This window comes from Apodemus sylvaticus, chromosome 11 (genome assembly GCF_947179515.1).
Source record: "Apodemus sylvaticus chromosome 11, mApoSyl1.1, whole genome shotgun sequence".
NCBI classification, from domain to species: domain Eukaryota; kingdom Metazoa; phylum Chordata; class Mammalia; order Rodentia; family Muridae; genus Apodemus; species Apodemus sylvaticus.
Window position 1 is genome coordinate 46,473,812 of NC_067482.1, and position 22,526 is coordinate 46,496,337.

A 22,526-nucleotide genomic window follows, 5' to 3' on the forward strand; every position below is an offset into this window, starting at 1 on the left:
TTCCTTCTGTTTCTTTTCTTTTCTTTTTCACTTTTTAAATATGGGGTATGATGTAATCCAAAATGACTTTGAACTCCCTATGTAGTTGAGGATGGTCTTGAACTTCTGATCCTCCCGCCTCCAGCTCCCAAGTGCTGACATCACAACTGTACATCACCCTGCCCAGTTTATGTGCTGTGGATTGAAGCCAGGGCCTCTGGGCCTCTTGTGTGCTAGGCAGACACCCAACGACCTACAAACCCATCCATAGATCACTTCCATTGCCTTCCAAAGGACTTTCACGTTACCTTCAACCATCAGCTCCTGAGCCTTCTATTCTCTACTCCTAGGTCACCAATCTAAATCAGAATCACACTGCATGGCTCTCCTTGTCTGGCTTCCTTCACTCAGCACGAGGCTTCCAAGGCTTGTCCACGGTGTCACACGTACCAGTGTCCTGCCCCCTTTTATGGCGTATAGTCTACCGTACAGCTGCGTCTGTTCATTCCTTCCACAGTCATCAGTCGGTGAGCAACGCTGCTATGAACATCTGTATACACCGTACACATAGGTTCCTCCTTTTCCTTGGTATGTACCTGGACACTGAATTGCTAGGTAATATAATAATTCTATATTTAAATGACTGTTCTCCAAAGTGGGTAAACCTTCTCCCACTCCCAGCAGCTGAGTCTGGGGCTCCTATTTTCTCCCTTTTGCACCAACACTTATCACAGGCATTATTTTTGTTTGAAGCCATCCTAATGGGTGGCTCTCAGGAGGTAGTTTATGCCATTATTTTTTTTAAATTATATCTTAATTATAGAAGTCAGAGTCATGTGCCGATTCTCACTTTCCAGGCCGACTGCCTCCCTCCCTGTCTATGTGTCCATACAGCATAGTTCTTTTCCCCTTCAGAAATCCCCACACTCCCTTTGTGAGAGAAGCCCTTACTGTATAGCCCCCCAGCTGACTGTATACACCAGGCTGGTCTTCAACTTGCATCTGTCTCCATAATGCATGCACCACCATGCCCAGCTTTCAGCACAATCCTTATTCCCATTTTACAGACTAGGAAATGGATATTCAAAGGTTAGTGAGGCTCTAGAGCTAAGATTTGAACCCAGGGAGGGGCTGAAATCCCTGTTTCAGTGTCGTCTGCATACATACATGCATTAGACAAACAAGACAGTGAAATGAACCCATTTAGGAATTTTTTTCATGTGCATGTGTGTGCGCATTCATGTGTGCAGGTATGTACATGCATGGAGACAGGAAGACAATCTCAGGTATTCTATCTCAGGAGCCGCATCTCTTGTCTCATGAGATAGGTGTCTCTAGCTGACCTGGAGTTGGCCAATTGGGCTCGGCTTGCTGGCTAGCAAATCTTGAGGGAGCCACTGCTCTCCACCTCCCTAGTCTCAGGATTTTAAGTGTGTGCTACCATGATTAGCTTTTTCACATGAGACCGAATTTAGGTCCTTGTGCTTGCCCAGAAACCACTTTACTGAGTGAGTTATCCCTTAGTACCCACCCGCAAAAGAGTAGATTTAATGTATCACACACAATGATGCCCAAGATGCTGATGGGTGTGTGTGTGTGTGTGATAACATCAGGCAATAAGTTATCTGTTGAGAGATGAAGAACCAGGAGTAAAGTCTGTGACCACCTAGTAACTGAAAAGGAGGCCTGAGATGAAGTGTCTCACTTCCGGTTCGCAGGTTCCCGTAAATGGTTTCCATTCCCCTTCAGAAATGCAAACATTTACTGTCCTGGGTTTTATGGTGACAAGTTGGATGGGAGTAAGCTAAACTTCGTTGGCTTTTGGTCCCAGCACTTGCAAGAGCAAAGTGAGTTTCTCTTGAGAACAGTGCTTTATTTGCTTTGGGGGAGAATTTTCCATCTCATGCAAAACAGTGCTCTCTTTTTGGCCCTGTAGTTAAGGAAAGGCTATTTTGCAATAAGAAAGCCATTTTAAATTTTGGCAACAATCACAGGCAATTCTGGAAATCATGCATGCTGTAGTTAAACCTTTAGTAAAAGTCTCTACCCACTGGAACGCCTTTCTAGAAACCTAGTCACAGCAATGAAGCTACAGGAAGATCTTAGATCATTTAGGTTCATTCCAATTTGCAATTCGTATACTTGACCCAAGTAAGCAGAAGAGTGCAAATAACTGCTCTTTTAAGTAACTAATTCATAGGGAATTCATAGGTATATTTTTTTACATGTATTTTCCTGAATACAAAAATTCCTCCTACACAGAGACTCTAAGATATAAGCAAGTTTTAAAGGGGGCACAATTAGTGTAGAAATGAAATGCATATAACATAATGCTCATCATTCTAAAATGTTTATTCTGAGAAAAGGATTCTTGTTATCGCAATCTTTAGCTTGAACTTGGCAGTGCATATCGAAAGGGCCCTTTCTCCAGCGCTTGGGGTGGGTGGAGATATGGGTGGGTAGACTTCGATAAGATAGGGTCCAGTTTTTACTACTTTCATTAATTTTGAGCTAGGCTTGTTGTACTCTGTAGGGAAAAAGCAAAGGGACCATTGTTTCTATGAACTGTACAAAGAATGGGGAAGGAGGAAATGTTACAAGGATTTCTCAACCCTTTCTTGAAAGACTCTCTTGTGGTTGTACTTCCTCTAAGGGCACATTTCTGTGTCTAGCTTGGCTGAAACACAGCCTTCTTGGGCTAGCAGTTTGTGGACTGATACAGAAGGGTTCTTGCCTAGATATCAGTAGGTAAATTAAGTAAGTTAGGGCTGACTTTGCCAACGAGTGATGGTATTGATTTTTTAAATGATGGGGCTTTGGAGTTTTGCTTGGTATGGGGATGTGAAGTAAGGTCTTCTATATCAGGAAATGAAAAAAATCGACTAAATGTTTAATTTCTGAGTTTCTAAATATATCTTGCTCTTCAGAGGGGCATCAGTAGTATTTCTGCCAGGAGATAATCATCAGTTAGAGGAAATGGGACCTAACATGACAGCAGTTCCTCTGAGGTGAGGCCAGGACACAAGAACAGATCAAGGAGGCTTTTGGCAACAGAGATCCAGAATTTGTTCCAGCATGGGCTTGGTCTTCCTGAACAACTGGCCTGACCTCCCAGTCAACGTGCAAATACCTATTCCCACCTCAGTTTAGGGCACTCATAGCTTTCACATGCTAACTATTGCTCTCCCGACAAAGACAACTTTAGGCACTTCCAACATAGAAGGTCCATTTACTCAAACACGTATTCATGTTATATCCTACTTTATTTGAGTTTCATTTCATCTGCTGAGTTTCTGAATACTGGCTGTTGTTAGGTAATGGGAACCGGGGACAGAAGGATAAGAAGTCCTGGCCCTTGTTTCTGGTCAAAAACAAAACAAAATGAAACAAAACATAAAAACCCAACAAAACAACTCCAAAATCCAAAAACCCAAAAATAAAAAAACCAAAACCCCAAACCCCAAAACCCCAACCCAAACCCAAATCCAAACTAAAACCACAGAAACAAAACAATAACTTGATGAGTTTTCCACAGAATCAGGAAGAAGAACACAGCAGACACAATGGGGTCAATTTCCCATGAGTGAACATGAATAGGGTCTGGGGTCTGTAGGTAGATCTGCCTTGAAGGTAGCCAGTTAGAATGATTTGTAGCTGTGGAGAGCACTGGCCCAGGGACAAACTTTGGGGCTCATATGCATATGAGCTATGTACGTACACACTTGGGCACTGCCAGAGGTGGGATAGGTTGCTAGGAAACTGGGAAGACCCACAGGTGCAGGACACATCCTACTTTGTGACACACCAACACTTGGAAGTAAGGAGTAGTAACAAAAGGTTTGAAGTATTTCTTAGCTCCCCTAAAAATATTATGCTTGTAGCTATTTAAGATTTTTTTTTAATTGTTAAGGCAGGGTCTCAGTCTATATATAGCTCAGGCTGGCTTCAAACTCAGGATTCTCCTGCCTCAACTTTCTAAATGCTGCGTTTCCTGGCATACACTATCAATCCTTTGGCAAATCACCATTCAGCAACAGACATTTTAGACTATTTACAAAGTAGGCATGGGAGTGCCGGACTGTAACTGTAGAATTTGGGTGAAGAGCCAGGCAGGCTGGGTGTGAGACCAGCTTGGGCTATGTAGCAAGACTCCATCAATTTTGTATTCACCAAACGATATTTCATTTTTCTTTTTAATTATTTCAGATTTGAGACCAATAAACAACCCCTTCCTCTGGGCTTACTTTACAAAAGATTCAAACTCATGGAATCTTTAGTTTTCTCAAACATTTCAACATGGTTTTGAGCAATAAAACTGTCAACATTTTCATCTTAAAAATGTAAAGTCTAAATCAGCCAGTCACTCAATGACATTTTAACTTATAACTCACAATACTAGACTAAATCATTAACACAATACCCTAAACATCATGAATATTTAAAATATCAAAAGACTTTTCTATAAACTCATCTAAAAATATACTGTGTGTTTTATTTGGCTCATCAAATTTATACTTCGCAGTGAAAATTACCCTGTAGGGAAATTTTTTTTGCTGTTTCAAAAATGTTGGGGTTACTTTCTTAAGTCATTTTCTTAGAGTAATCAGGGAGTTGGGACTCAGTTTTCTTCACATATCCTTAGTTGAACAGGAGCCTTAGTAACTTAAAAAAAAGGCCCACCAGCCGGGTGGTGGTGGCACACGCCTGTAATCTCAGCACTCTGGGAGGCAGAGGCAGGCGAATTTCTGAGTTCGAGGTCAGCCTGGTCTACAGAGTGAATTCCAGGACAGTTAGCACTATACAGAGAAACCCTGTCTCGAAAAAAAAAAAAATCCAAAAAACTAAAAAAAAAAAAAAAAAGGCCCACAATTGCATCTGTGTCCACACTATCAGCTAATACTGTCCTCCACAATTCTGCCGACTTCTGCAAGCTGCCCCGTCAACTGACTCAAAGCAACGGACATGTTCCCAATCAACATCACTGGAGCGTCTTGTACACCTTATCTTGTCCTTAGTGGTAACTTATAGTTGTGCCCAGCACACATGTAGTGCCTCTATGATGAAAGCTTCGGGGTCATCTAATGATGACCATGTATTGCTTCTGGTTGGGAAATGGAGACTGCTCATAGAAGGGTCAAGGCTTCGAGGAAAACAGCCCACATAACAGAAGTCAACGGGAAGGACTTCACAGAGGACATCATTGGGACTTGTGATGGTGCTGTACCGAGGAACTTTATATGGTCCTGGCTGAACTATGACATGAACTATGATCAGGGAACATTCTTGTGTGCAGTGTGGAGAACTAAGCGAAATAGCATCCAGATATTAAGAGGGAATGAGAAGTGTGGGGCTAGGAAGAGCTGTTTCTCAGCAGCGCCAAACCAGGGCCTCACACAGGCAAATAAAATGCTCTACAGCCGGGTCCCAGCTTCAGTTCCTAATTTTGATTTTTAAGAACAACACAGAGTCTGAGCTCAAATCCCACCATGGAGAAGGAAGCTGTGCACATAGTGTTATGCCTGTCTGTGGAGTTACTGGTAAGAGAGGCCGGGAGAAGGAGAGGCAGTTTTTTCTAAGAGAGGAGGTGCTGGCAAGTCTACTACATACACACTCAAGAGTAGTGCGCTAGTACAAACCTCTCTTGAAGGATTAAAAAAAAAAAAAGAACACACAGTTGGGTGTGGGTCCTGTGGAGGAGTTGGGAGAGGGGCATGGGTATGATTAAAACACCATGAAGCTCTCAAAGAATAAAACAAAACTATATAAAGATAAGAGAGACAAGAGGCAGTGGAAACATTCAAAGCTAGAGGCTATCTATGGCTATTACGTATTTAATTTTCCTTTTAAAAAAGATGCACGTGTGTTTATTGAGAGTTGACTCCTGTGTTGAGTTTTGTTATTATTTGCTAGAGTTTAGAAATTCAGGAGAGAGAGTTGGTGGACTTTATTCCAGAGAATGGGGGAATGCAGTAAGAATCCACTTTTTTTTTTTTTTTTTTTTAGCTTTATCCAAGGTCAGTCTCATGGGGCTGAGTGGAGGGAAGGTATTAGGGCTGACTCAGGCAGGAGTGGATACACTGTGGACCTGTGTAGGGCGGAAGGTTGTGGCTGTTGGCATTTCGTCTAGGCTCCGCCCCACAGTTACCTGGCAAGGTATGTCTGACTCACTATGAAAGACCAGGAAAGGTGTTTTATAAACGGGCTGCTTGCCCCCCTCCTCTCTCTCTTGCTTTCCTGTTCTTGTTCCCGCCCCTTACCTCCTCCTTTCTCCCCACTCCCCTCCCCCCTCTCCATGTGCTCATGGCCTCTACTCTCTCTCTCTCTCTCTCTCTCTCTCTCTCTCTCTCTCTCTCTCTCTCCTTCCCGCCCCTTACCTCCTCCTCTCTCCCCACTCCCCTTCCCCCTCTCCATGTGCTCATGGCCTCTACTCTCTCTCTCTCTCTCTCTCTCCCTCCCTCGGCCTTTCTCTATCTCTACTTCCTCAACTCCCCTACCCATGTCGTAAACAAACTCTATTCAATACTATATTGTCATGTGGCTGGGGTGGGGGCTGAGAAGGGATGCCTCAGCACAGGCCCATAGCGGCACCCCTCCCCGACACCATACCATGCCTCTACGAAAACCCTTTCTTTTCATTTTTTTTTTTTTTTTTGTTTTAAATAAAACACAACAGTGGCTGCCAAGCCTAGAGGCTTAAATGTGGCCAGCGTTCAAGAGGACAGATATGAGAGAGAGTGTGCTAATCCCCCATCACTCCCCCAATCCCCCAGCAAAAGCGGGATTTTTTTTTTTTTTTTTTTTTTTTTTTTTTCAGTTCATAGCAATCACTGACCAGAGAAGAAACCCTGACTCTCAGAGAAAGAAACCAGTCAAAGGCCTGCTACTGGGAGAGTCACTGGCATCTCTTATTAGAAATCAGGTTCCTGGTCTCTTCTGCTTTTCAGAATTTAAATATTTATAGTCAATTCTCTCCACCTCTTTCCACACTCAAAGCTTCCTCATTCCTCTGCTTGGAGCACATGCTTCTCTGAGAAGTCCCGCCCCCCTCCTTCCTGGCACGTAGTGACCCCTAGGGCTCCAATAACCTCTTTCATCCCTCACCCCTCGAAGCACAATTTGCAGTCCAGTTTGAGGGTGACTCAAAGTTCTCTGTCCCAGGAGACTATGAGGAATAGCCCAGTGGGGAATATAAAGACATGTCAGGGTCAATACTCCCCTGTGTCAGGGTCAGCAAAGCACAAGGCCTAGGTAGCTAGTCTAGTGCTCAGGAAATGGGAAGTCTGCTTTAGGGTACTGTTAACTCAAAATAACCAGGAGCCTAACAGCCCCGGGGCTGTTTACACTTTCAGTTCCCACAGAACAACCTGCAGCATAAGTAAGAAAACAAAGGAAATGAATTTTAGGAGTATATTCTTTTCTAATAAAGACTTGAGTTTTATCCAATCAGAGAAAACCAACTAATCAAACCATACCCCATTAATATCTGGCTGTCACCAATCACATTATTTCTGTATTTCTGTTTTGATTTCAGCCAATAAAACCCCTTGCAGAACTAGGGGGTGGGAGGCAAGTGTGTAGGTTGGTAGAGGGCTTGCCAGTTATTAGCTACATTGTAAACAGCTGCCTGGTTCTTTGCTCCCAGTAGACTTTATTGAAATACTATCTTCTAAAGTTTTAGTTCTACAAAGGTCACATACACGTGTGGAGAACGAGTATTCAAGAACTTCATTTGCAAACTGAAATTCTGCATTTGAAATCCATGGTGACATTTCAGGAGGGCTGACCTACATTCTAATGTATGCAACATATAAGAAATAATACATATTGGTTGAGTGAATAAGAATTTCTCACAAGTCAGAATTTTTATTTCTTTAGGGTTCGCTCAAACTTTGATAGGCTTTATAAAGAAAGCCCTTGACTAAGGCGGCTCCAGGGTGATTTATAACTACAAGTCCAGCACTGACTCCGATAGGTTCATGCTATTAAAGGTTTCCAGGTGCATCTTCTCCAGGACTCGGACTCTCAGGTAGAAGATGTACTGCCAATTTCAGAGCTACCCTTCTTTATTTGCAAGCATTTAAAACTAACACACTGCATCAATGAATTAGCTGCCACCTTTTTAGAGAGAAAGTAATTTGCGAGCACATGAAGAGTATCGTCCAGTAGGCAAATATTTTTTTCCATGTGCCACCCAAAGCAAACAAATGAAAACAGAAGCTTCAGGGACTATTATAAAATATAGCCAGATTTAAAGGTACAGTGCCCTCTTTCCCTCCCTCCACACTTTGATTGCAAAGATCTGTTCCTTGATCTGTCCCAGCTGAGACTAGCAAGAGCACATTGCTTTCTTTTACATTACAAGATGATTGACTCTTCTGCCACCCCCCTTATTCCTTAACGCTCAAACCATTATAAAGCAACAACAACAACAAATCGGACAGAAGGCACTTGCTTGTTTGTTAATGGCAAATATTAAGAAACACAAGGAAGTTCACAGGATCAAGATACAGTCATGTTCTCTTTTATGGACATTTCAGTTTTTGTTTCTTTCTTTCGTGTGTGTGCACATGCAGAGATCAGAGGTCAGTGTTGGGCGGTCTCCTCTATCCCTTTCTGCCTTGTTATTTGAGGTAGACTCTCTCACGGACCCTGAAGCTTGATGTTTTGGCTAGCCTTGAGCACATAAGCGCCTGGGCCACCAATGTCCGCACAGTTGTGAGGTTATGGGAATGCATTGCTGTGCCAACTTTCCCATGAGTGCTGGAGATCAAACCTCAGATGCGCATGCTCACACAGCAAGCCCTTTGCTCACGGAGTCATGCCTTCAGCTCTGGAAACTTCAATCTCTAGTGGGATAGCCTTGGTAACAATGAAAACATCCCAAGGATGCCTAGCCGTAGGCAATTTGTCTCCTAAAGCAGCACAGCACAGCAAGGTCTTAGAAAAGCTTGTATAGTTTTATGTGTGTGGGAGGGACTAGTATTACTACTCTTGTGATAAGTCAAGGCCGTGGGCTTCCGCTGTCACGGAATGGCAAGCTATTGGCAGCTGCTGTCTTGAAGTCTGAGGGCAGACTGGTTTCAAAAGTGTATTCTGTTGCCCATCTGACATGTTTTTCAGTCTATGAGGAAATTCAGTTATCATATCCAGATTCCTCACAGCTTGACAGTTCAGTGCTCTGTTGGACACAGCTGAAAAGAACAAGAAACATCACCCCTTCCCAGCACAGGACACCTGGCCTGGGGGATATATATGTATATATGTATGTATGTATGTTTATGTATGTATACACATGTAAATTTGCATATATGTACATATACATACATGCAAATATACATATATGCAAATTATCCCTCTAATCCCTTTTGGCCCAACAATTTCGGCATCTTGTAACTCCTTACTATTATTATCCAAACTTTTCTGACTGTACTGAGTTCGACTCCCTCCTTCCCATTCTACTTGAGAAGCGATCTCTGTTAGAAAGGTTGTACTCTCCTGTCACTCTCCTCTTGACCACACAACCCGGATATGAGGTTATTCAAGAAGCATTCGGTAGCTTTATGAAGAACAGAGTTTCTGCCTTTGTGAGAAGAACAATCAATTTTTAAAAAGGCAAACCTGTTACTGCGAGAGGGGCATATGTGTATAAATACTAATCCACGCAAGTTGAAGACTTATCATTTATACTCCTTGTTTCCGTATCCCTTCAACTTTGTGGTTCATTGTGTGGGTTTATGTGTTAAATTCCGAAAGCATCGCAGCCCACAGCTCACACAAGATCAGCAAGAGCAGAAACAAAAACTGGCTTGAAAGCGTTTAAAGTAAAATTCATATACACATGTAAGCATGAGTGGGTACTCAGCCCAAAGCCGAGAGCAGATGGCAACATTAAAAAATGGAAATGTTTAGGATATGGAAAATGTTCACTTGAAATAAATTAATACTATGCTGGAAAGACGCTCGGCAAATTTGTAAAGCGGGAGCAAGGGCGAGAGTTTCCGAAAGACGTGGCTCATTTTCTGGATGTGATGAGCGCCAGATGCCAGGTGGAACTGAGAAGAAACAAAAGTGCTCCGATTAGCTTCAGGGGAGGAGGAAAAAAGAGCCAGGCCCTGGAGGTGTGACAGCAAACACAGACCTGACGTGCCCAACCCTTACCCTTCCCCACTTAGCTGCTTCTCTCCGAGAAGGCCCTCGCTGATTCGGGGAGGAGATGTGAGTTTGTGGATGATGACCTAGCAGCATTCACGTGCCCAAATCCCTCAGTATGAGGGCTGGAGCTCTGAACGAGGAGGGTTGTGGACCTCAGCGGGGCCAGTCCGCTTGTGTTTCTATAACTTAAACACTAAGTTCCTAAACACACTATGAAAGGGCCCTGAAAGTCAGAGGAGACAAGTTCCCACAGCTGCAGATCCCTGAGATTATCAGCATATTAAAGGTGTGTCTTAATCACCAATGCAGTTTCCTTTAGAGACTTTAGGATACTGGAAGTGCTGCAGAGGGAGTGTAACTATCTGCGGATGGACACACCTTTACATCCAAAGGCCATTTTCCTTTCCCCAGGATAACTAATTAGAAGAGTGTTCCTAGCTAATTCTTATTGTGTGCAGCGAGACACACACACACACACACACACACACACACACACACACACACACACACACAGAGAGAGAGAGAGAGAGAGAGAGAGAGAGAGAGAGAATGTGACTGAATTATATTGGGAGTCCTATGTATATGAGTATAAGCCAAGTGCGATCTTTATTTTCCCTGAATTGTAGGCTTGTTTCCTGGCTCTGATATCTTACTAAAGTGTGTGTGCTAGTCTCATGAGCACCTTACACCATATTAAATATTATACTGACTCCAAGCTTGAGTTTATCATTTTGTTGGAGGAGAAAACAAGTTAATTTACCTGTCAGACCAATAAAAGTCATGTTCTTTCTGATACTAGGGATAATTCCGAGAGGGGACTGTGCTTGCAGCAAAAAAACTAGAGACCTCAGGGCAACATACCTGAGAGTATGTGCTTACCTGTGGCCAGCCAAACTGTTAACCCTTGTGAGCCTCAGTTTCCTTGTCTTGGGGGGGGGGGATACTGAACCAAATGAACTCTAAAGCCCTGCTGGGACTGAACATTCTAGAACAAATAAGATCTGGGTTCAGAAGATAGCACAGTCTCTTTTTGGGAAAGAGGGTCAGAAGTCTCCACAGCAGAAGCGGGAGAGAAGACTCATTTTCTGCTAAGTCTCTTTTCTGATTACCAAATGGCAGGTGAGAATTGCAGAGTCCAGAGTGCAGAAATGGCTCGTGTAGCCTTTGAATGTTCCTATGACTTCCACTCTTATGTCGGGAATTTATTCTTCCTGATATTTTCTCTTAAGTTCTTGCACAATCGTTATGTTATTAAAATGAAACTGTTTGCCATCAACAAAAATTTTAAAATTCAGAACTCTATCCTAGATCTCGTCAATGATGTCACCACAGGGGCATCTGCCTGCTTTTAGCCAGTGCAGAGTGCCACATGCCACCTAAGACTTTAATTTAGCTGGTAGTTACTGGTGATGTGATTGGTTTTGAAGCCAACAAAACTCCCTGTGGACACAGGTCCTAGTATTTAACCATGAGACCCCCTCCCCCCTTTGGCTTTTCACTTTCAGCCGATAACCACACCCCGCAAGCTCACGTCCCATCGCAGGGGTTTGCTCACTTCTAAGTTCTGTTCAACTAGAAAGCCAACAACATCTTTGTGTGCGCATGCACGGAGGCCAGAGGACAGCTCCCAGTGTCATTCCCCAGGTGCCATCTATCTGCTTTTTGGGGAAAATCTCTCACCATTCTGGAACTCACCAAGTAGGCTAGAATGGCTGGCCAGTAAGTCCTAGGGCTCTGTCTGTCCCTACTTCCTCATCCCTGGGGTTTCAAGTGCATACCACCACACTCTACATTCTTTTTTTCAAGTGGGTTACAGGACTCGAACTCATGTCCTTGTACTTGTCAGACAGGCACTTTGCTCATTGGACCCATACCTCAATTTCATCAATCACCAGACCTCTTCTCATCCCCGAGTCCTTGTCTTCTTGTTTCTTAGACTCCAGACAGCTGCATGTCTTAGTACACACTCCAGTTCCAAACCTTGACAGCGTCTCACTGACAAATACTGTCTTATCACTCAGCATGTGCTTTGACTTATGTGGGCCTAGGTAGTCTGGGATTTTTGGGGTGTGTTTGCAACTTATACTTTAGATGGAGATTCAATTACATCCTCTAGAGATGGCTCGGAAGAATGTTATCAGGGATCTGTAACCCAACGGTGGCTCTCGTACGGTCTGTTCGCTGCTTTATCTCCAACCAGCACAAAGGACTTTATGAATTAGAAACGGATGTGAGCAGCTAGTTGTTTGGCTTTGGTGAATGGAGTGGCCCGGTTGGCAGCAGCTCCCACACCTTCATTACGGTGACGTAGGAGTGTCCTTCCTGGCAGCTCTTAGTACTCATGTCTGAAAAAAATGCCTTGGTGAGATGAGCCTCTAGTTCAAAGGACTCTTTCTGCTTAAACCCTTATATGAGCTCACCCTCTCAAGAGGGTTCCATTTGCCTCTGGTGAACCTTCCACACACATGCTAGTGGAGAAATCAAAAAGGGCAGGAGGGACTTCACGAGTGCCTGGGACAGGATGCACGTCTGCGTTCAGTCCTACTCATATTCTGCAAGACCGCAGTGAATCCGGAGAAAGGAGATCTTTCCCATCTTGCAGACCTAAAGGCCAGAGGTCTCAAAATCCACCAAGAACAGCTAAGAACTTGGGAAGCCTGGATCAATGGAGGTCAGTTTGGAGCATCTGTCCTGGAAGGCCAAGGTTCTCGTGTGCTGTTGGTGTTTCCTGGACACATCCTGGTCGGCCCTTCTGAATACGTGCTTCCTCCTCTCTCCTACCTCTGGAGCTCCTTGGCTAGTGGGATCCTGTTCACTTTCCCTCCAACAGCCCCTCTGCAGGAAGGCTGCTCCCGCCTGTCCTCAGCCACCTCACCCTACTCTTCTCAGTCCCTGTGGCTTCCTCCCTCAGATTGTCACCCTAGCCGGTAGCACCGTATGTTTTCATGGTTATGGATTGATCCTGTCCCCTAGGTGACTGTCCCTGCCCATGTCGATCAATTTCATATTCCCAACACTTGGTATAGGGCTTGCTCAATTAAAAAAAAAAAGGCTATTTTATTCAGCAATACGAGCAAAATAACCAACAGTTAAGTGAACAAAACAAAACCAAAAAACCAAAGTACTTTTTATAGTGCTGGGTTCACTAGCTCGAAAGTGCACCCTCCACAGTCAGAATGCAGGGGTGTTCTTAAAAAAAAAAAAAAAAAAAAAACAGAAAAACCAAAAAAACCAAACTGAAATGCAAAGAATATATAAAACACCCAAAGGGGGACCATGCCCCCCTCTTTTAAATACTGTAAATGCCAGTTTATTATGAAAGCCTACCATAAAAATGACTGTCAAGAGAAGGCCACTTTCCTGAGCTGTGGCGCCTCCCCGTACTACCATTTTCTTTAGTCTCAACACTTATCAGAGCTGACACAGCTGGACCTTCGGCCAGCGTTCTCAAGAAACATCTTCCCTTTCCTTCCCCACAGTAGAGCCTGGGCTCCCACACAGAGGCAGGCATGGAGTCATTGCTAGAGGCATGGAAAACTATCTTCGGACAGGTGTTTGAGCAGGAAACGTCACGAAACGGAGATGTAGATGTTATTAGAAACAATGGGAGGGAGGCCCTTCATGTTCGAGCTTGAAAGCTCCTGCCATTTCCTGGTGTGGCTTTATAAAGATGTGAAAGTGAACTGAGGGGAGACACTTAGGGCTTGACAGCCATCCCGTTCTCTCTTTCCGTCCGGGACTCAAAATGCTGCTCTGGTCTGCACACCTCATGGAATTCCAGAAAACTAAGGTCACAGACGCATGGGGCAGCTACATCAAGCACTGTCTTGCCGTCTAGGAAGATACACCTTGCCGGAAGTAGTCAGTGTCCTGGTGTTAAGTAGGTTAGGAGATTGGAATCCAGACACTCAGGAAAAATTCCTGAGGTCTCATAACAGACAGCAGGGTGAACCTTCAGTGCAGTCTCTTCTGGGATCGCCGGGCCTGATTCAGCCAGTCGCATAGGCTCGTCTGAGACTCAAGCCAGAATCCAGGTGGAACAGATTCTTGGTGATTGAAGAAAACGCCGCCCCTCCCCCATTTAGGCCCCCAGTTTCTTTTTAGGGCTCACAAGTGAGGAGGTGCTGAGCACCCCACACAGGAGTGAACAGACAGAGTTAAAGGGGTGTCACATCCACTGTGCGCGCTGTGACTGGATGGTTTTAGATCCCCGGATGACGCGTGTCCTGCTCGGACACAGCTGACTTAGGAGGTCTTGAAATGCGCTCCAGTGGTAGATTCACTAGCTCTCGTTTACTTTTGGTCTGTCTGGCTCACGTTGAGGGGTTGAAGAATGGTGCTTATGAAGGGTTTCAATTTTGGTGATGTTGCCCCCCAAAGCCACTTGGGGATTGTTGGCGTGCTTCCGTTTTCTCTTTCTTTTAGTTGATTACATAGCCCCCCGCCCCCCCACCTCGTCCTGGAATGGAGACAGGATATTATTAAAACAAGCCTCCAGCCTGCTCCACTCCAGTGAGCTGTGACTTTGATGCCTTCCTGTTTCCAGGTGCACTACCCCAGAACCACGGCTTGGGTCTCGGCTTTGGCTTCAGAAAACATTGGGCTTTCCCTTCTGTTGTCAACAAGGCAAAACCTGACCTCACAGTGGGCCTGGGAACAGGGCCTCCACTGGAGAGGACCGGGGTGGGCTTGGCCTGGGCTGTGACAGATTCCTGAAGCTTTTATTATATTCACACTAAGAATGCTTGGCTCCTCCACCAAAACCCGGTCTTACTGCCGACCATAAAACTTGCCCTGTCAAGTTTAAAGGGGAAGAGAGATAAATTGTATTCTGTGAACCTAATCTTGTCTGGTCAATTATTTCTCTTTTATGATCCTCTTTAGAAGGGATTAGAGCTTTACATGCATTTTGTGACATGCCAGGTGACTAGCAAACCAGGATTCAAATTTAGGTCACCTTAGCCTTCAAGATGAGCTCTCTCAGCTACCTCCCCGGGCCCATCCCGGGTAGAAAAACCACCAGGAAGCTACACCAGGATGGGACTGCTCTGAAAGAACCTGTCAGAGTGCTTTAGTCTTGGGTTAGAGACCCGAGTCCTTATCTGTTTTGGGGCTTTTAGAAACAGTGAGAACCTATACCTGATGATCTCTTCTAGTCATAGTCATAATTCCCTCCCCCGTGGCCATTCGTGAAGCTTCAGCATAGTCACATAGGAGAGACTTAAAGGTCAGGCATAGTGTCCTGTGCTCTTAATCCTAGCGCTCAGGAGACAGAGCCAGGAGCTCATCTGTGAGTTCCAGCCCACCCTGATCGGCAGAGCGAGGCTTAAGGCCAGCTAGAACTACACAGTGAGACCTTTTCTCAAGCAGAGGAAAAAAAAAAAGAAAGAAAGAAGGAAATAAAAAGAAAGAAACAAGACTCAGAAACCCAGATGATGTGAGGAAATTTGAGATAATGATAGATCATATTCTTTCCAATTCTGTACTCCTCCTGGCTCCTAGTCCTTCTTTAATGAGCTGCTTTGATAATGCAAGCATCCCATTTTTCCCAAGTCTGAGTCTTGGCTGCTTAAATAGTGTGTGTGCACACACATATAAATTATATGTTCTTTAAGGATGCAGTCCTATCTGGTTTTGTTTGAAACACATAAACACTCTTAAACCTTTAAACATAATGCTGTGAGCTGTGAGCTGTGAGCTAGATAGCCCAGTACCTTTCCCTGTGGCCAAGATCAGGGGTGTGCGTGCTGCATGGGACTTTCAAGTCGGGTCTAGGACCCATGGCTGATTCCACCACTCAACAGCTGTGTCCTTTGCCTGACCCTGACAAACAAGTCTGGGTCTTGGCTTCCTTACCTATAAAGTAGGAATTCTGCCTTAGCTATAAGCACCGGAAGTTGGCTGCATTATGTAAAGTGTAGGGCTGCTACCAAAGGCTTTGAGAATGGCCACGATTATCCATATCTTGAATCCATGTTGTTTTTTTTTTTTAAATGTGATTCTTTAGCTCCTCCTACTAAGAAGTGGGGTGTATTTCACCATTCCCTGAATCATAACGGTTCCCCTCACTTGCCTTTAAAGTACATTTGTGGGACCTCCAAAAGCCTTGACGCTCCCTCCAGACACACCATGTGGTCAGACAGGCTGTGAACCTCAGACTCAGGCTTAGCTGCTCCCCAGGTGACTCAGCTGTGAGCTAAGACACAGAGGCAGCACCACCTTGGTGGGCACAGATACACACAGGGCTCGGACAGGTCTCACCCCGCTGAGCTCAGCCCTGACTGCTGACAGGCTCCTAAATGCAATCAACAGGGGTTATTTTAGGCCACTATGTTTGTTACAGACATGTGTTGTGTTAACAGTCTTTGGATCATTTGTTACATAGCAACAGATAACTAATACTGTATATACAAGCATCTTTTCAATAAATAGAGGCTAGTTATATTTTAGGGTAAAGGTCAATTGCAAATGAAATTTCTGTATACTAAAACTTCCTGCTAGTTAGTGAATAGCAGGAAAAACTTTGATTCTGGCCCTAGTGGGCAGCTGTGGGAACTTCTGTACTATCCTCTGACAAAGTCTTTGAGCTAGCTGCCATTTCCTTCATCTATAAATTATTCAGAACGAGTGGCTCTAAGTTTTTACTCAAAATCAGTACTTTTCTTTCTTTTTTTTTAAAAAGATTTATTTATTATTATATGTAAGTACACTGTAGCTGTCTTCAGACACCCCAGAAGAGGGCATCAGGTCTCCTTACGGATGGTTGTGAGCCGCCATGTGGTTGCTGGGATTTGAACTCAGGACCTTCGGAAAAGCAGTCAGTGCTCTTAACCGCCGAGCCATCTCTCCAGCCCCATAAAATCAGTACTTTTCAAAAGTACTTATTTATAAAAAGTCAGGTCTCAAACTCAATTTGATAATAGCCATAGTACTGATAGTTTAATCACAGACAAATTCCCCTGTATTTCTTTGCTGGCTCACAGCACGGCGTGAGTAGAACATTTCACTGTTCTCGTGACAACCATACATTGAGCCAGGAGGGTGGAATCTGTGTGGACTATGGACTCAAATAGCTAAGCTCATCAGGGATCAGAGAGGAACCAACATCGTATAATGACAATGATTTACAGGTGAAAGTCAACTTCGTTGACTTCTAGGTTGCAGCACGCGCTTGGGAGATGCGAGATTGCTGGCAATCTCGTCATTAAACAAGACAGATACTGTTTTATAGCTCTAAGTCCGGCTATTCTCAGCCTGTGGTTGACACCCCCTTCGGGTTCACACATCAGATAGCCTGCATATCAGATATTTAACCTTATGATTCTTAACACTAGCAAAATTACAGTTATGAGGTATCAAAGAAATAATCTTATGGTTGGAGTCACCACAGCACGAGGAACTGCATTAAAGAGTCACAGCACTAGGAAGGTTGAGAACCACTATTTAGCCAAATCTTTGTGTTTATTGCACACAAATGGCCAGTTTAGGTATTCAGTGATTAGATGCGGTGTGATCGGCACAGAAAACAACAAAACAAAAAGAAATTTTGAAATTCTTTTCAGGAGTCATCTTCTCTGGGGCTAATGAACAGTGAATGAATTAAAGAAAATGATGGAAAAGTGTACACCAAGACACATTGCATGCAGCTTGGCGTCAATGCAAGACGTTAAGAGAAATGGTTTTCATAGACCAGACTATTCCTCCAAACACCATCTATCCTCTTTGTGACACACAGCTGGTCATGTTCAGCCCAGCTTGGGGAGTCAGGAGACTTTTATTCCGACAGGAATTTAAGGTATATCAGAGTGTACAGATGAGGCAATAGCTTATCTTTAATTTTGCCTTAGCACTTCGAAGTCTACATAAAGAAGCAATAAGACGCAAAAAAGTGACATCCTTATCATTCTTTTGTGACAAGCCCTTGGTCTGTGATGGAAACAAGCTATGTGGGGTGCAGCTTAACTGCACTGAAAAAACAAACCCTAATTTGGTAAACTCATATCAAGGATCAGAGTCACTAAAACTTTCCTGCAGTTAAGCAAGCACCATTGCTTCCCTAAGTCCCCTCTGAGTTGACGCATTTCCCCACCTCCTCTTCTGTGCATCAGGTAGCAGCTGCCTTTAGCTGTGTCTGTAGGCGCCCCCTCTCCAGCTCTCTCACTGCAGCCAGGGTGAACTTTCGAGAACAGATATGTGCCTTGCTTCAAACCCTTCAAAGGTTTCTCCCAAGACTAGATTCTTGAGGCTGCAGGTGTCTGTGTCCCTGGCACCCAGCCCACAGCGTGGAATCAATAGGTTCACACACACACACACACACACACACACGCACACACACACACACACACACACACACACACACACACACGGTCTCTAAGACCAGGTCAGAGTTCATTTGATTTTAGAGAGCAGCTTGTGTTGAATGAATAGAGCTTGCTGCTCATGGTAAAATTTCAGACACCATATTTCTCTGATCTTAGCTGACATTCATTGCAGCTCAGTCGTGTCTAGGGTTTCTGACCACACCGAAGCATAGATTAAGCTATTTAATTATCTGCTTCAGAAGCAGATTCACAGTTTGGTATTTTAAATGTATTTTAAGACAGTGTCATTTTGATGCTCTACCATCTTTCTGAAGATCTCGGTCTCTTCATGATGTTCATAGGGGGGAAACATGAGAAGACAAATGATTGGGTTTTCAGTTTGTTCTTGTCAGTATTCAGAAAATAAGCAGAGTAAGACATTTCAGCTCAGGGACTCTGGAGCCCTGGGGATTAAGAGCAGGCACTCAAAAGACCATGACTGGTCTCCCCATCTGACCCGAAGACCATGGATGGTTCAGTCAGCTCTTAGCAGCTTTCTTTTCTGAATTTATCGAGGGGGTTTATCTGCAACCAATCAATCACTCTAATGATCAAATTTAGAAATGAAACAGGTTCTTTAAGCAAGAACTCAAAGGAGTCCAATAGTCCCTGGGAAATTGTCTAAGTGGGTGCATGGAAGACACTGTCTAGGGAGAGAAAACTGGCTCTAAAGAGGTTGGTACTCATCCACACATCAAATGATGTACAAGAAGAAAGGAGGAGTGGCCCATGGTTCTGGAAAGACTCAGTGAAGCAGTATTCGGCAAAACCAGAACGGGGAAGTGGGAAGGGGTGGGTGGGAGGACAGGGGGAGAGAAGGGGGCTTGAGGGACTTTCGGGGAGTGGGGGGCTAGAAAAGGGCAAATCATTTGAAATGTAAATAAATTATAACAAATAAAAAAAATTAAAAAAAAAAAAAAGAAAAAAGAAAAGAAGTTGGTACTCAGTTACTAAAAAAGCCAGAGTGCTTTCTAAGGAACACAGGCAACGGGCTCTGGGGGCACCTCCACCAGAGGGTCAGACAGGAAGAGGTCAGTCTTTGCTTTGCCCTTGAGCTGAGACTGGCTCCTGGTCCCCGAGTGGAGAACACAGTTTTCAAGTTCTGAGAAATGCTGGGTCAGAAGTTAGGGACTCTTTCCATTTTTTAGGAAAGAGAATGTGCTGGAACAACAAGCAAGCTTTTTGTTTGTTTGTTTGTTTGTTTGTTTCGTTTTAAATTCCAGGTCTGCAAAATTTCTTTGGGATAAAGTGGACATGGGCCACAGTTATCTTTAGAAATCATTAGATATCAAAACCTTCATGGGTAATGAGTCCCCGTGGGCATGAAATAAACATTGATTTGTAGAACAAGCGAAGGAGCAGGATCAAAAGATGGGCAGAGTCAGTCGAGAGCTGAAAAAACAAACCACAAATCACCTTCCTGTGTCTGTCACCTCTGACTCTCCCAGTGAGCCTTGGAACTGACTTCATACTTTACAGAAACACAGACAATCCAGAACTCTCCTAAAGAACAGAAGCCCCTTATTGTCGTTACAGAGCTCTGTCCTGGGACAAGGATTTTTACCAAAGAGTCTATTCTAGCAAGTTGTTTCAGAGGCACTAGTGCTTAAATGCAGAGAGCTACCATCTCCTCTTTAAAATAGTAACTGGAGAAGTATATAGGAGATACTATTGTGTCCCCCTTAAAATAGTATTAATTGGAAAGAAAAGTATATGGGAGGGAAAACACTCCAGCAAATATACAACCAACTGCCTTTAAAAATAACCACTACTCCCATTTCGTTTCCATTCACCATTACAAGGCCTTTTTTTAAAATCCAGCGATATTCTTAACCACAGCTGAGTTATAGCCACCCACAGACCACCAACAACAAGCACTTTTGCATAAACAGTGACAGAAGCGTCTCCTGGAACACCCACTTCCTTTACATTCAATGTGCAAATGTCTATACCATGATGGAAAATAAAACATTCAGAGCCAGTGGAGATGGGATTATTTTGTTTTGCGTTTGAGGTTAATTATGGTTCTGGGAGGGGGTAAAAGTCTCACTGATATCTTCCTGGTATTACGGGAAAATTCTTCATTGGTTTTATATATACACATATACAAAACCAATGAGATTATATATAATATCATCAGGGCTGTCCAGTCTATGAAGACCCAGATGATTGACCTGATAGATACTTGTCTATTAAATATTTACAGCCTGCGACCATTTAGACTTTTTCCTTTGGCTCCCACTTCCCTAGTCCCAGGCTTTTGTGGAGCACCACAGTGTTGGTCCCTGTTGCTGGGCGCACCTTCACCATCGCCATAGACCCAATCCCAGAACCCAAGGGCATTTCAAAGAAGGGCGGGGACGGTCAAATTCCCATCCCGTTTTAGTCAACAAAAGCCCCCCCCCCAGAAGTGTAAATATGATTTTCCCAGGGAGAAGGGAGAAAATTTCTTGCAATTTGTCCAGGTTTAAGTTCCCAGGCACAGCATGAAACTCATGAAATAAACTCATGAATTGGGAGTTTAAAAACAAACCATTTTACACAACCAGCACCGGCGCCTTTAGTTTGGAAACCTGTTCCTTGTCGCCACTCTTCGCGCGTCTAGGTTGAATTCCGTGACTTCTCCCGAAGTCATCAAACCATAGGTTGCCTCGCCTCGTTCGTACCCGCGTCCCCCCAAGAGAAGGGGAACCGAGAAGCAAATCGGGGACTACCGCCCAGGACCAGCCCTCTTCCTCCCTGAGCAGCGCCGGGACGCTACTTACCTGCGGCGGGGCAGCGGCTCCAGAGTCGCGGTGCCCATGGCTTCGCGGGCCTCGGGCGTCCGCGCTGGGACACGCGAGTGGGTCAGCGCCGCCCGGAGCCTGTCGCGCTGCAGCCCCAGCCCGGGCTGCGGTCATTGGGCCGGCGCGTCACGTGGGCGGGGAGCGGGCGAGCCTCCCATGCAAGGGTAACCCTTTACCTGCGCCTTGGCTCGCTTGCGCAGGCCACAGGAACAAGGGGACGTCCTTGTAGTAGTCAGCGAGCCAGCCCGCCTTAGTTGCCAGACCGAGCGCACAAAGCTTGTCGCCTGCTGATGGCTAGATAAACTGCACAGACGCCGCTGCGACGGTCATTCCCAGTGGCTACAAACTTGCCTGTTTTCCAAAAGGCCATTAGTGGAATAAGTCAAAGAACCCCGGTTCCAGACCCTTGGAGTGTCAGGACGTGGAACACGTCACCTAACACACTTTAGCTACGAGGGGTGGGGAAACCGGTGCCTTAAATCCTGAAATTCAGTTTAAGATTTTGGTCTTCGGTCCACCTGGCCCAGAAACCTTGGAGCATGCCAGTAAAATGTGTTGAGCAATTGCGCCATCTAGCTTACGCTCATTCCTCTCCATGCTCAAGGCTTGCAGTGAGAGGATTAAAAGGCAAAACCAGAGAAGCAACTGGAGAAGCAACTGGGAGGACCATCCCAAAGACCTAAGGCCCTAATTTTCTCCAGAGTATTTTGAGTTGGACATCTCCACTGTCGTCACAGGCATTTACCACGCTCTATGGGAGAACACTCAGCGGTTTCCGGTCCTTTTTAGTGCTAAAATAGCTTTGCACTTTCAAATGTAGATTTACGAGGGAAATTAAATGTTGTTGAATGTCATTTATTGATTTGAAGAAAAAGTGTTTTGTCACAATAAATGACTCTCAGGTTCGATTTCTAGCCTTCTCGGAAATTTTATGAGATACTGGCTCATTTATATATGAATAAGGTTTTTTTCTGATCAAAAAAGACTTTAGAATTTGTCTTGAGAAGAGTCAGTGGGGAAAAACTTTGAGGTTTGTCTTAGTCACAATGAAGTAAGAAACTTGATAATGCCTTTAGTGTTTTTAAATCTTGGATTTTAAAAGTTTTTTTTTAAAGTAGTTGTTTTGTTGAGAACCACACACACAATTTCATCTGACTGTTGTTTATGATATCACCGAAGCTTTCCAACGCTACCATGTTTAAAGATATTGTTGTGTGTGTTTGTGTGTGTGTGTGGTATATATGAGAGT

General features: G+C 44.3%; 1 protein-coding gene across 1 annotated transcript in view; it reads right to left on the reverse strand.

Moving 5' to 3' along the window:
• The window catches only part of C11H4orf19 (chromosome 11 C4orf19 homolog), an 83,987-nt gene extending 62,638 nt beyond the window's left edge, over positions 1-21,349 (reverse strand). The window contains exon 1 of the mRNA XM_052199404.1: positions 21,257-21,349. The gene's annotated coding sequence lies outside the window, so the exon portion shown is untranslated. The remainder of the gene's footprint in view (positions 1-21,256) is intronic.
• Between the last annotated feature and the right edge of the window lie 1,177 nt (positions 21,350-22,526).